The following is a 12,142-nucleotide window of genomic DNA, read 5'->3' as shown; positions in this document are numbered from 1 at the left end:
TTTTTTTTTTTTTTAAGATGCTGTCTCCTCCAGGCTGGAGCACCGTGATGCGATCTCTGCTCACTGCAACCTCTGTCTCCCAGGTTCAAGTGATTCTCCTGCCTCAGCCTCCCCAGTAGCTGGGATTACGGGCGCCCGCTACCACGCCTGGCTAATTTTTGTATATTTGTATTTTTTTTTTTTTTTAGACAGAGTTTCACTGTGTCGCCAGGCTGGAGTTCACACTGCACTCCAGCCTGGGCGACAGAACAAGACTCTGTCTCAAAAAAAAAAATTAATTAATTAATTCAGATAATTATATTTACCTTGTCACTTTGGTATTTAAATGACTTCATCTATGTTAGGTGCCCAGTGCACTTCCTGGCACACGGTTGGCAATCCACACATGGCATCTGTGGTCATATCATCATGAGGATATGGAAGCTGAAAGGGAAGCCTATCCACGGGGGGAGGGCTCCCTGCAGCGTCATCATTTTAGAGCTAAAAACAAAGGTGCGAGTGCTGTTGGATGCTGTCTAGGGGAAGGACAGCCCTGCCAACATAAACAGATCATTCATTACCCGCCAGGTCCTGTGCTGGGCATTGTCACTCCCAACAATCCTAAAGGAAGCCTCCATTTGTCATATGAGGAAACCAAAGCACACAAGGACTGGGTTATTGAGAGCACAACTGGGATTTCAACCAAGGCCAAAGCCCAAGTGAGGGAAAGCTTCCTAGAGGAGCTGGCCTTTGAATGGAATAGCATGCAGAGGGCTGGACAGGATCAAAGATGGGAGGCTGGATGGTGGAGGGGTGGGTGTTAGAAGGGGCTGCAAGCTCCAGACAGGGGCTCTAACAGAGGGAGGGTTAGGAAAGTGAGGCAGGAAGCAGGTGAATTAGAGCCTGACTTTGTTTTCTCCGCCTCAGAGCCTGCCTGGATCACAGACAGCTGCCAGCTCAGGGTGAACCCCAAGCTGTCTCCTGTTGTCTGGGACCCCACTTGCCTGGTGCTTCCCAGTCTGGACTCCCGAGGTCCTGGATATGGCACCACACAGAAAATAGGGTATCTATGAGAAAGCTCCAGGATGTCACAAAGCCTAGAGGAACATCTGAAGAAAGGCCAGAGGCTAATTCATACATCATGGTTTCTGTTTTTTGTTTTGTTTTGTTTTTTTGAGACAAGGTCTCACTCTGTTAGCCAGGCTGGAGTGCAGTGGCACGATCCTTGCTCACTGCAACCTCCGCCTCCTGGGTTCAAGTGATTCTCCTGCCTCAGGCACCTAAGTAGCTGGGACTATGGTGTGCACCACCACACCTGGCTAATTTTTGTATTTTTAGTAGAGATGGGGTTTAACCATGTTGCCCAGGCTGGTCTTGAACTCCTGGCCTCAAGTGATCCACTCACCTCAGCCTCCCAAAGTGCTGGGATTACAAGTGCAAGCCATTGAGCCTGGCCAATACGTCATGTTTTCTTATTTCTGGCTAGACTCCTTTCAGCCTGGTGTAGCAGTAATGATAGATCTCCTACTAATTAGAAACACTGGTTCATTCATATGTACATCCTTTAAATAACATGAAAGAGCAGTAAGGCAATTCCTTTTTTTTTGAGATGGAGTCTCACTCTGTCTCCCAGGCTGGAGTGCAGAGGCACATTCTCTGCTCATTACAACCTCCGCCTCCCAGGTTCAAGCAATCCTCCTGCCTCAGCCTCCTGAGTAACTGGGATTACAGGCACGCGCCACCACACCTGGCTAACTTTTTTGTATTTTTAGTAGACAGGGCTTCACCATGTTTGCCAGGCTGGTCTTGCACTCCTGACCTCAGGTGATCTGCCCGCCTTGGCCTCTCAAAGTGCTAGGATTACTGGCGTGAGCCACCATATCCAGCCCGAGGCATTCCCTTTTTAAAGCTCAATTTGTTGAGGCATGGTTTATACACAATAACACTCTTTTAAGTGTACAGTTGTATGAGTTTTGACAAACACATACAGTTGTGTAGCCATCACCACAATCAAGATACAGAACATTTCTATTACCCCAGAAAGTTCCCTCATGTCTTTTTACAGTCAAACCGTAACCCTACTCTCGAATCCTGGCAACCACTTATCTACCAAATATTTTCTGTCCCTATAGGTTTGCCTTTTAAAGAATATCACAGAAGGGCCGGGCGCGGTGGCTCAAGCCTGTAATCCCAGCACTCTGGGAGGCCGAGACAGGTGGATCACGAGGTCAGGAGATCGAGACCATCCTGGCTAATACGGTGAAACCCTGTCTCTATTTAAAAATACAAAAAACTAGCCGGGCGACGAGGCGGGCGCCTGTAGTCCCAGCTACTCGGGAGGCTGAGGCAGGAGAATGGCGTAAACCCGGGAGGCGGAGCTTGTAGTGAGCTGAGATCCGGCCACTGCACTCCAGCCTGGGTGGCAGAGCAAGACTCCATCTCAAAAAAAAAAAGAAGATCACAGAAATGGAATCATATAATATGCATTTGTGTGAACAAATATTTTCATTTCTTTTGGGTAATACCTAGGAGTGGGACTGCTGGGTTGTGTGGTGTAATGTTTAATTTTACAAGAAATTGCCAAACTGTTTTCCAATGTAGTTGTACCATTTTACATTTCCATCCGCAGGGTACAAGAATTCCATTTGCTTCACATCTTTTCCAGTACTGGGATTGTCAGGGTTTCCTTTTTAGTAATTCTTTTTTTTTTTTTTTTTTTTGAGACGGAGTCTCGCTCTGTCACCCAGGCTGGAGTGCAGTGGCCAGATCTCAGCTCACTGCAAGCTCCGCCCCCCGGGTTTACGCCATTCTCCTGCCTCAGCCTCCCAAGTAGCTGGGACTACAGGCGCCCGCCACCTCGCCCAGCTAGTTTTTTGTATTTTTTTTTTTTTAGTAGAGACGGGGTTTCACCGTGTTAGCCAGGATGGTCTCGATCTCCTGACCTCGTGATCCGCCCGTCTCGGCCTCCCAAAGTGCTGGGATTACAGGCTTGAGCCACCGCGCCCGGCCTCCTTTTTAGCAATTCTAATAGGTATGTAATGGTATTTCATTTTATTTTAGTTTGCATTTCCTTAATGAAAGTCAGTCTTTTTTTTTTTTTCCTGAGACAGAGTCTCACTCTGTCACTGAGGCTGGAGTGTAGTGGTGCAATCTCCGCTCACTGCAACCTCTGTCTCCTGGAACTCATGAGTCTTTTTTTCTTTTTTCTTTTTTTTTGAGACAGAATTTCACTCTTGGCACCCAGGCTGGAGTGCAATGGTGTGATCTTGGCTTACTGCAACCTCCACCTTCTGGGTTCAAGTGATTCTCCTGCCTCAGCCTCCCGAGTAGCTGGGATTACAGACGCCCGCCACCATGCCCAGCTAATTTTTGTATTTTTAGTAGAGATGGGGTTTCCCCATGTTTGCCAGGCTGGTCTTGAACCCCTGACCTCAAGTGATCCACCTGCCTCGGCCTCCCAAAGTGCTGGGATTACAGGCGTGAGCCACCATGCCCAGCCACAAGTCATTCTTTTTTAATAAACAAGGCTTGTCTGGAGACACAATGATTCAAAATTTAGGGACCTTTGTGTGGAAACTAAAGTGGGTCTTTGGTGAGGCATTTACTGGGAACAGTTATGTGGTCTGCTGGCTTTGCTGGATTGAGATGGTGAGATCTTTCTCTGCCATAGGTCTGCAGAGAACTGCAGTTCTTCCGGCTGGTCAGCAGAGGGCAGGAGAGGGCAGAAAATAAGCTGCCCCGCTTCACTTTTTTTTTTTTTTGGCTTACCTGTCCCCAGCATCGAGTATTTGCATTTGCGTGCATTATTATATTTATAATTTTGCTCGAAAGTTTACCTTTTCCTCTGAACCTAGTTAGCTGCTGCCTTGTGGGGCTTCATTTCCCAAAATTAACTTTGTGGACTGATTTAATGCCAAACTTAACCAATCTTATAAAATCTTTCCCTGCCAAAGCATAACTAAGCTAATCTAAGGATTGAACTACCCAAACTGCACTACCTCTGTAGAATCCTTGCTAAGTCTACTCTCCAGTGTCACCCCACAGAGCTTGTGTTATGGGTAACCGTGAGCACGTGAGCTGCATGAACCCCTGGTCCTCCTCTTCTCTAACTTTGCAGAAACCAAGAGACTGAGGAAGGACTTCATGGGGCACAGGCTGCCAGAACCCCTGTGGCTACAGGCCATCCTCCCTAGGACCAGGGCTGGGGCTGTTCAGGAGGGGCACTGGGCAAATCTCCTGGGGCTGGGGTTGCAAAGTGCCCCCAAAGATGTAGTCCAGCTTGAGCCCTGGGCTCCCTTCTGGCAGTTGGAACCGAAAGGTCCTAAGGAGGGTGGCAAGCATCAGGAAGAGCTCCATTCGAGCCAGCTGGTCCCCTGGGCACACGCAATGCCCTGGAAACAGAGAGAAAAGTCAGCGGTGGCAGCTGTCTCTATGTCTGTCCCACTGTAGCCCCACCCACTACCCAGGATCCAGCTCTGTGCCTAGTACCTGCAGAGAATGGCAGGAAGGCCTCATTGGCCACAAAGTTTCCATCCTTGTCCAAGAAGTGGCCAGGGTTGAACTGTGGAGGGGTCTCCCAGCACTCAGGGTCGTAGAGCACAGAGGCCAGGTTGGGTAAGATGATGGTGCCCTACAGAGAGATGCTGGTGTGGATCAGGGAGCCTCAGATGGTGCCCAGTACCCAGCCCTGGCACTGAGCCACAGTGAGCTTGGAGAATACGCACTGTGCTGGTGGGAGTAGTCCAGGGGCCTCAAGGAGACTCACCAGCCGGCCCTCAGGCTGCCCTTCCTCCAGGCTCACATCAGTGCAGGAGCCAAGCAGGACACCCTCCTGGCTAAGGACTGCCCAGCTTTGTCCTGAAGACTCCCAGCCACGTCTGGGGACATGAAGCAGTTGCTTCCTACAGAGAAGGCCAGCAGCTGGTGGCATGTCTGGAAGGGGACAAGGACAGCCCAGGACAACACACACCAGGGCAGGGGGTATGTGTGCGCATGGGTGTTGGAGGAAGAGACAGAGCGAGGAGAAACGGAATGGCAAACAGGCAGAGAAAAAGGAACTGAGCGATGGAAAGACAGAGAGGAGACAGAAAGCTTCACTCTTTAGGATTGGGAAGAGGAAAACATGAACCGTAAGCCCAACTCTAACCCTCAGTCTAACACTAACCCTCACGTTCCCCCAAACCCAAACCAAATCTTCCCTCTCACCCTCATCCCAGCCCTCACTCTACTCAAAGGAGAAGTGAGTGATTAGAAAGAGAATCAGACCAAGCAGATGGGAGCAGGGTAACATCTGCTCTTTACCATGTGGGCCCTGGGCTGACTGGAAACAACATAAGGAAGTCAAAGTGGAGCCAGGATGGGGTCGGTTATGGTCCCCCGCCCCAGGACACTCAGCTCTGGGATTCTGGGGAAGGCCTCATACCCCAGGGCTCATTTACCAAATACCACAAAATTAAACCAGCTATCCCTGTAGAGACCAGAGGGCTGACTACAGAATTCTTGATTTTGACCAAAAAAAGGCTTGAAATAAAAAAAAAAAAAAAAAAAAAAAAGCTCAGTAAATTTGAAGCCTGCGTTCCAAACAGAAGCCAATAAAGAATGCAGAAATTGAGCAGATGTTGGCCAGTCGTGGTGGCTCACGCCTGTAATCCCAGCACTTTGGGAGGCTGAGGAGGGTGGAACACTTGAGATCAGGAGTTCAAGACTAGCCAATATGGCGAAACCCCATCTCTACTAAAATTACAAAAATTAGCCAGGCGTGGTGGTACGTGCCTGTAATCCCAGCTACTCAAGAGGCTGAGGCAGGAGAATCACTTGAGCCCAGGAGGCTTGAACCCAGGAGGCAGAGATTGTAGTGAGCCGAGATGGCGCCACTGCACTCCAGCCTAGGCGACAGAGCAAGACTCCCGTCTCGAAAACAACAACAACAGCCCTCCCCAAAGAAACCAGAATGCAGCAATTGTTTTCAGGGAGAATTGTTCTTTTTTGCTGTTGTTGCAGTACGGTAGGCTTAGGCAAGGTGCCTCGTCCTAGCCACGTGTACCAATAGGGCACCCAGACTTGCTCATTCTGTGGCTTTAAGCAGAGGTGCTAGAGAGGCCTGTGTTCTTGCTGCTGCCTGAGTGAGCTATAGATTTCCCAATTCTAGTCATGGGAATTCCCCCATTTTCTCTGCCTGGGATTAAGTAACCCTCTGCATTGCAGCAGTTTTTACTAATCACCTTCAGAAGAGGAGGCTCCTAGCAAGATGCTCTTTTCCCTCCAGAATTATTTGTGTCCTTTTCTGGGTGATGTTCTGGCCTCCTCGCAAAGTGACTGACTGATCTTAGCTCATGGAACAGGTTCAGAGCACAGCCTATCCAGTATGCAAAAAGGACAGTCCCCCCCCCCCCCACCAACCACCCTCCACTTCCCCAGACTGTAAAACCATCTGCCTGCTGGGTACCTCCTGGGGTCTCTGTGCCAGCTTCTGCCCAGTAAATGGCAGTTTGTAATTCACAATCAAATAGAATGTCTGAGAAGAGAGACAGGCTGAAAGTGCAACCATCGTATCAGGGACTATTGCTGTTGTCACGATCACTCAACTGATGAAATGGTTAGGAACAGTTTAAGAATATCTGTAACATTTAATGATCTCCTGTCAGGTTTTGATTCCACTTTCAGCAGACATCTCTAGCCCAAGCTGTAAAAGCCCAATATTGATTTCAGCTCATTAATGGGCCCCTGGAGCCTTTATCACAGAACAACTCCTAGAATCAAATTGGCAGGAATGAGCTCTTAATAAGGAAATTTCTAATCCCAGATGGCATAACACAGAGCAGAACCCTGGCCCCCTCTTTTTAACTTGACTTAAGTTGGCACAGCTTCTAGACAACCCGGGCCTGGTCCTCTTGCCAGGCCAGCAGCAAGATGACTTGATGCCCTGGTCCTATCCACGTTCCCAGAGACTCCTGACAAACCTGTAAACGTGCTGGCCAATTTCTGCCATGGACAGAATGACAATGCAAAACATCTCCATTTAGCACATTGTTTCACTTTCCTAGAGTGGCATTTTTGTAGAAATACAGTAGGGCGTATGGTAGAAAAAGAAAACACTTTAGAGTCAGAGGGACATGCGTTTGAAACTCAGCTAAGTCACTTACTAGTTGTGTTTGGGCAGTTTCTTGAGCTCTCTACGGTGAAGTTTCTCTACCTATGGAAAAGAAACAGCAACAAAGCATCCGAAGGATAGGGCTGCTGTGAAGAAAAAAATGTGTGGAGGAGGGAACCTCAAGTCTGGGCAAATTAATAATAAGTTAATAATGGCTCACGCCTGTATTCCCAGCACTTTGGGAGGTGGAGGCAGGCGGATTACTTGAGGTCAGGAGTTCAAGACAAGCCTGGCCAACCTGGCGAAACCCCGTTTTTACTAAAAATAAATAAAAAATAATAACAAAAATTAGCCGGGTGGGGTGGCACATGCCTGTAATACCAGCTACTTGGGAGGATAAGGTGGGAGAATTGCTTGAGCCCTGGAGGTGGAGGCTGCAGTGAGCTGAGATCACACCACTGTACTCCCGGGCAGTACTCAGGGCAGAGTCAAAGCTTTCCGAGGAACGTCTCAGGGCTCCCACCACCACCTCTATGTACAGAGGCATCACCCTGCACCAGGGCACCAAGACGAGCCACTCTGTTTTGTTTTCATTAAAATGGCAACCTCACCACCTACACATGTTGCTGTGTTACCCCAGTGAGCCTTGACTCCCAGGATACACACATTTGTGTAATCCCCTCCCCTTGAGGATAGGATGGATTTAGTAACTCACTTCTAACAAATAGAAAATGGGCCAGACGCAGTGGCTCACGCCTGGAATCCTAGCACTCTGGAAGGCCAAGGTGGGAGGATCACTTGAGCCCAGGAATTTGAGAAGAACCTAGGAAACATGGTGAAACTCTATCTCTACCAAAAATTTAAAAATTAGCTCATTGTGGTGGCACGTGCCTGTAGTTCCAGTTACTCAGGAGGCTGAGGTGGAAGGATCACCCAAGCCTCGGAGGTCAAGGCTGCAGTGAGCCATTATTGTGTCACTTCACTCCAACCCAGGCCACAGAGGGAGACAGTGTCTCAAACAACAACAACAGCAACAAACCCAATCAATAGATTATGGCAAAAGCGGCCGGGCACAGTGGCTCACACCCGTAATCCCAGCACTTTGGGAGGCTGAGGCAGGCCGATCACTTGAGGTCAGGAATTCAAGATCAGCCTGGCCAACATGGCAAAAACCCATCTCTACTAAAATGTACAAAAATTAGCCAGGCATGGTGGCACACACCTATAATCCCAGCTACTTGGGAGGTTGAGGCAGGAGAATTGTTTAAGCCCGGAAAGCGTTGATTGCAATGAGCTGAGATTGTACCACTGCACTCCAGCCTGGGGTGACAGAGCGAGATTCTGTCTCAAAAAAAAAAAAAAAAAAAAAAAAAAGATTATGGCAAAAGCAATGGGATATCACATCTAAGATTAGGTTACAAAAAGACCTAGGTGCCCTCTTGGTTGCTGTCTCTGATGGGGGTCAGCTGCCATGTTTTGAGCTGTCCAATGCAGAGGCTCATGTGTCAAGGAACTGAAGGTCTCCAGCCAACAGTTCATGAGCTCCTGGGTCCTGAAGACCTCCGTGTAAGTGAGCTTGAAGTGGAGCCTCCCCTAGGGGAGTCTTCAGGTGACACTGTAGCCCCAGCAACAGCTTGATGGTAACCTCATGAGAGATCTTGAGTCAGAGGCATCCAGCTGAGCCGCACCCATTTTCCCGACCCTCAGAAACTGTGACGTGATAAATGCTGTTGTTCTAAAGCCACTAAGTTTTGGGGTAATTTGTTACACCATAAGATAGGTAAGTAACTCAACATTTGTCATCTAGGATCTGCATGGCTCCGTCAACAATACAGAGCACCATTGTACCGAATGACGCCGTGGGCACAAAGCTCTCAGCACACAGCAAGCCTGGGCAAAGAGCAGGTGTCATCACGTTATTGTCCAGCTCATGTCAAAAATCTGCACGGAAATCTGTTTCAAGCTGGATCACCAGAGAGCTGTCATCTTCAACTGTGCTCGAGACCAACCTGGGCAACATGGTGAAACTGCATCTCTACAAAAAACAAAACAACAACAAAAACCACGAAAATTAGCCAGGCATGGGGGCTCATGCCTGTAGTCCTAGCTACTCGGGAGGGTGAGGTGGGAGGATTGATTGAGCCGGGAGGTGGAGGCTGTAGTGAGCCATGATCAAGCCACTGCACTCCAGCCTGGGCGACAGAGCAAGACTCTGTCTCAAAAATAAATAAATATTGGCTGGACGTGGTGGCTCACGCATGTAATCACAGCACTTTGGGAGGCCGAGGCAGGCAGATCACTTGAGGTCAGGAGTTCTAGACAAGCCTGGCCAACATGGTGAAACCCCATCTCTACTAAAAATACAAAAAAATTAGTTGCTTGTGGTGACACGCACCTGTCATCCCAGCTACTTGGGAGGCTGAGGCAGGAGAATCACTTGAACCCGGGAGACAGAGGTTGCAGTGAGCCAAGATCATGCTACTACCCTCCAGCCTGGGCAACAGAGCGAGATGCTGTATAAAAAAAAAAAAAAAAAAAGCATTATTATGGAGGGGGGATTGTTGTCTCCATTTTACAGATGGAGAAACTGAGGCTCTAACAGGACAGGTACTTTTGCCCAAGGTCAGGAAACCTGTGGCACCAGATTTGAGTTCAGGTCATGGTCAGTTTGTCCTTGAGACAAATCCAGTTACATTTTCCCCTTCACAGTTGTGATCTTGAGGTGGACATCAGCACAGGGCCTGGCACGTAGTAGGTGCTGAGTCATTACTGAGTGAGTAGAATAGTGTTGTCCATCGTACACTGGGTCTGAGAGGTGGAATGACTTGCCCAGCATTACACAGCAAGCAACAGGGTGGGAACTGAAGCCCCTCCTGTCTGACTCGAAGTCATGAACCCTTCCTGTACCACAGAGGCGAGAGCAGGACCCACCCCTGGGGCCACAGAGCAAGGAGAGTAATGAGGCAATGCCCATGGCCCAGGAGCCCCACGCATGGGACAGTCAGCCAGGGCGTGACCAAGGGCCCCTCACCCGGGACAGCTCTATGCTGGATCATGTAGATGAGTGCCCAGTGCAGGGTGGTGGCTGTGGTGGCCCAGAAACAGGTCGATCACCACCTGGACCAGGTTCTCCCCGTTGAATGTGGAGACAGGCTCATCCATGGCCTGGCGAGGGGGGATGGGTGAGTGGGGGGTGCAGCTCCAGGTCTAAAGTTCTCTCCTGACAGAGCCCTGGGGTTTCCTCGAAGCCTGATCTGAGACCTGTGCGGCCAGAACTTGAGGTTCCAACCCCTCGAGAGGGCCTGACTCTCAGGACTGCACTGATGTTGATGGGGGGCTGCCCTGGTGTTCTGGCCCTGACATTAGCCCAGGTCTTCTGCTTCCCACCCTACCCATGCCTGCAGAAGCCAGCCCTGCCCTGGGAAAAGGCAGGGAGGAAAACCCTGTTTTAACTCAAGCTTTCAGTGTGCTTTGGAAGCTTGTAGACAGAGCCAAAGATGAGAAACTGAGACCATGGCTTAGAAACGAAGTGCAGCCGAAAAAGATGGCCCCTCCTTTCCCAAGCAGCTGTTCCAGGCTCACCTTGGAGATCTGGGCCAGGGAGCAGTTAATGAAGTCCTTGGGGGCCTCCAGTGCTTTGAGTTTGCTCCCGGTGATCTCCCGGCGGATGAAGCTCCGCAGGACCCCTTGGTACCTAAATATCTCCTGGTAGGGTCCTAGGAGGTGGCAGAGGGCCCAGGGAAACACGTCGTGCAGCTATGGAGAGAGAGGCCCACCCAGGGCCTACTCAGGAGCCAGCCCCTGAGTCGGGGGGCTCCAAAGTAGGCTGGGGCCTTTGACTTGAGTAACCCAGGGCTGCCTCTTATCTGGAGACCCCCAAAATAATCTGGACAGAAATGAGAGCTGTGGTCAGAGCGGTTGTGCTTAGGGCTTCGCTTGGATGCTGCAGGTCCAGAAAGCTGTATTTCTGAGAATATAACCAGCCTCTGATTCCTTGCCCACGCATTCATGCTGAACCACAACAAAGGTTTGAAGCTCTGAATGTGTCAGCTACCAGGCAGAAGCCACGATCTCCCTCCTGCCCACCTTGCACCCTCCCTGCCAGGCCCTGGCTAAGGCCCCTGTCTGCCTTCGGCCCCCAGTCTAATGGCCTGCACACCTGCCTCCCTAGATGCCAATTACCCAGTGCCACACAGTTCTGACCAAGGCCAGGCCAAAGTCAATGGCTTGAGTCAGTTCCTGGAAGATGGGATCCTCTGAGAGGAAGTGGTGGCCAAACACAAGGGCCCCAGTGACTCTGACTGTGGACCTGACAATGGATACCTGAGGGTCGAAGGATCTACCTGAGGGCAGAGGGGCAGGGCTCAGGACAAGGAGGCACAAGAAGCACTGCCCTGAGCACCCATCTGATCTTATATATAGTCGCTCATTTACTAACTCGGTCCTCCATTCCCATTCCTCACTCGTGCGCTCAGCAAATTCTTACAAATGCTCACGCCTGTAATCCTAGCACATTGGGAGGCTGAGGTGGGTGGATCACCTGAGGTCAGGAGTTCGAGACTAGCCTGGCCAACATGGTGAAACCCCGTCTCTACTGAAAATACAAAAATTAGCTGGGCCTGGTGGCATGCACTTGTAATCCCAGCTGCTTGGGAGGCTGAGGCAGGAGAATCACTTGAACCCAGGGGATAGAGTTTGCAGTGAGCCGAGATGGCGCCACTACACTCAGCCCGGGCAACAAGAGCGAAACTCCATCTCAAAAACAAACCAAACAAAACAAACAGGCCGGGCGCGGTGGCTCAAGCCTGTAATCCCAGCACTTTGGGAGGCCAAGACGGGCGGATCACGAGGTCAGGAGATCGAGACCATCCTGGCTAACACGCTGAAACCCTGTCTCTACTAAAAATACAAAAAACTAGCCGGGCGTGGTGGCGGGCGCCTGTGGTCCCAGCTACTCCGGAGGCTGAGGCAGGAGAATGGCGTAAACCCGGGAGGCGGAGCTTGCAGTGAGCTGAGATCAGGCCACTGCACTCCAGCACGGGCGACAGAGCAAGACTCCGTCTCAAAAAAAAA

The sequence above is a fragment of the Piliocolobus tephrosceles genome, chromosome 2 (assembly GCF_002776525.5).
Source record: "Piliocolobus tephrosceles isolate RC106 chromosome 2, ASM277652v3, whole genome shotgun sequence".
NCBI lineage: Eukaryota > Metazoa > Chordata > Mammalia > Primates > Cercopithecidae > Piliocolobus > Piliocolobus tephrosceles.
The sequence above is the reverse complement of the archived record's forward strand: the minus strand, read 5'-3'. Positions refer to the sequence as shown.